The sequence below is a fragment of the Diabrotica undecimpunctata genome, chromosome 1 (genome assembly GCF_040954645.1).
Source record: "Diabrotica undecimpunctata isolate CICGRU chromosome 1, icDiaUnde3, whole genome shotgun sequence".
In the NCBI taxonomy this organism is placed as follows: Eukaryota; Metazoa; Arthropoda; class Insecta; order Coleoptera; family Chrysomelidae; genus Diabrotica; species Diabrotica undecimpunctata.
Window position 1 is genome coordinate 1425885 of NC_092803.1, and position 2687 is coordinate 1428571.

A 2687-nucleotide genomic window follows, 5' to 3' on the forward strand; every position below is an offset into this window, starting at 1 on the left:
TATTATATACGCGTAGAAATAATATTTAAAGATTTCTATTAATGTTAACTTAAAGAAATACACAATAATATGTTTCATTTTATTTGTATAAATGCATTATAAACCGTTTTTATGAAGAACATTTGTTCGGAACACACTGTAACTGTAATCGAACGGAGGTGAAATTTTGGCATAAATTGGTAACACTTATTTGACAGTTGCGGTGTTGACTAGAAATTAATAAGTAATGAAAAAAGTGTTGTTTTTGTTTAAGTATTCCATTTTACATCTTTATACGACGCATACAAACTGCTCAAATTGTTTTTAACAAGATTATTATGTGTTGTTTCTATTTATTTACATTAAATATTAATTCGTTTTGTTGTATAATCCACTTTTGCAATAATTATGTGACCTATTTGATTTAAAATGGATTCAGGATTTTTTTATACTTTGACAACTATGTCAACTTCGATCTCTGTCAATGATAATGACGTGCAACGGTATTTAAATTAGATGGCCTGTAGATACCTCTATATTCATTACATCGAGCAAAAAGACAAAAGAGGGAATCTAATCGTTATGAAAAGGAGACCAAAAAAGTGGCCTCTGATGGCGGACATATCCGGAAATGCGAATGCGCCAAATTTAAATTTCATGACACTTCACAATAATCATACAGTGGTGTAGGGGTTCTAATTTATCTATTTATTTGTTATATTAGATAATATTAATATTACATAATATTAATACATAATACACTTAAAATACTTTTTTTTTAAACTAGGACACAATAAAGTTTTAATTAAATAATAACAATAATAGTCTAAAATGTGAAGCAATTGTTAAAAAACTTCAATAGAAAATACAAATAATCTTTTATGTGACAGTTGGGACAAGCAATAACATCAGAAATGACATAACCTAACTAAATTTGATTTCTTAAACAAGGAAAGAGTCTGTCTTTCCTTGTTTAATGTGGCCTCTCAAGATGGCACTTCCTGTCTAATAATATTTTTGCCCCCACTACCTTTACATTCCCTCTTTTGTCTTTTTGCTCGATGATTTATTAGTACTGGTTTGTTATAAGTTGCATACCTTCTAAAATACTCTTCCTTAAGGGACCATCTGTAGATAATAAAGTGTAAACTCTAACATTTTTGCGAACCTGCTCTTCAGGATCATCATAAATTAGTATGTTGCTCAGAAGTAGAAGGTCCATCAAAATCTATAATAATGAAATATTATTAAAATTATGAAGTATGACTTTTTTTATAAAATAAGACAACCTTTAGGAATGCAGTTATAAGAGTTAAAAGTTTTTTTTTATAAAATAAGGCAACTTTTAGGAATGCAATAATAAGAGTTAAGAGTTTTAATGATTTTAAAATATATATAGTATATAAATATAAGATTCATATTGGTTAGGATTTAAAGTAATTGAACTACAAAAGGAAAATGTACAAAATAGTATCGAGTTTATATTTACTAACAAAAGTTTGGTTTTATTAGGTGCTGTTCTTACCTGGTGCTTGTAAAAACAAACTCCTAATTCTCAGAACGTTTAATAGCCTTTTGTCCAACTTTAACTTTCACCCATCAACAAAAAATATTCTTTTCATTTGGAACACTATATTTTGGTATTGTACCTTCTTCTATTTTAGCAATGTTTAGCAAAGATATATAAAAATTGATATATACTGTTTTTATCTGCTATTTCTAAAATTTGGGATACAATGTTTTTATAACGGCATTTGAAACTTGCAAACGCGTGGTTTACAAAGTTGCCACTTTTTTTTGGTGAATACTAAAAATTCTTTAGAAATAAGTTATTGGAAATTTAAGTGTTTATTTTAGTAGAATTTGCTACAATCTTAATTTTTTTTTTGGAAAACATTGTATAGTATAATCATTTTTTGGGTAAATATGGAAAACTAGGGAAACCATGACAACAACATTTACATAAACGTGATACGTCTCTTGCTATGTCATACTCCCCACCTAACGTGACTAGTAGCATCGTCGCCATTACGAATGGCTGGGCCCATGCAAATCACTCTCCCCACTCGTCTTATTGCACTTATGCTACTATTTGTGGTATATACTCTGCCGTTGACACTCTCGATTCGATCAACTAGTTTGTACATATACTTGCAAGAGGAAATCCAATCGCTGGCCCATGATCATTTTTTACAACATGCTATACATTTAGACTTACAATGCACACAACAATGAGAAAATACCTCCTCAGCTGACAAGAAGTTCTCAACATGGTGGAAAAAGTTCAAAGAGAGAAGAATCAAAACGTAGTAGCCATAACGTTAAATGAACTTTCAAAAGCACGACGCAAATTTTTTCCGTCAAAAGTTATGACAACAAAATAAATATTTCTTGTGAAAACATGTAATAGACATCTATGTAAGAAGCATATAAGATTCTTTTGCACAAATTGTCCTCCATGTTTTTGTAAAATTTCCTGTTTTTTTATATATTAAACATATAAATTTGTGTTTCTTATTAAAATATGTAAAGTTCATTTCAGATGTCAGTGCAGTTAAGGAATGTACAATTTCCATTTGAAAACCAGTATTTGATAGACTCCATAGTAATAAGGGTTTTAAAGAGTCTCCTAGACAATAGTTAATGAGCTTATAATGATTTTATTTACGTAAGTGTAAGACGTAAAAATTATTAAATAAATAGGCGAA